Here is a 449-nt window from a genome sequence, read left to right as displayed (position 1 = left end):
TCCAAGAGCACACAGCAATGAAGCGCTGGTGCTGGGAACTGAGTGGAGATCCAGGTGACTCTCGAGCCTGGGCTCTCCAACTCTTGAGCCCCACACTCCTGGCCTTGAACTTCACTCTCAAGTCCTTTCTGATGTTCTTATTGGATGTTTCTTTGAATGAGAGGGACCTAGAGGGTGGGCCTTTGTGTTATTTATCATTTTAACCCAGTGTGCATCTGAGGATTTATGGATATCGAATGACATCAATTAAGATTGGTTAGACTGGGCACGGGGGCTCATGCTTGTAATCCCAGCACTTTGGGAGGCCGAGGCCAGTGGATCACCTGAGGTCAGGAGTTCGAGACCAGCCTGGCCAACACGGTGAAACCTCATCTCTACTAAAAATACAAAAATTAGCTGGGCATGGTGGTGTGTGCCTGTAATCCCAGCTACTCAGGAGGCTGAGGCAG

The sequence above is a fragment of the Colobus angolensis genome, unplaced genomic scaffold, assembly GCF_000951035.1.
Source record: "Colobus angolensis palliatus isolate OR3802 unplaced genomic scaffold, Cang.pa_1.0 Scaffold149, whole genome shotgun sequence".
Classification (NCBI taxonomy): domain Eukaryota; kingdom Metazoa; phylum Chordata; class Mammalia; order Primates; family Cercopithecidae; genus Colobus; species Colobus angolensis.
This window is presented reverse-complemented; position numbering follows the sequence as displayed.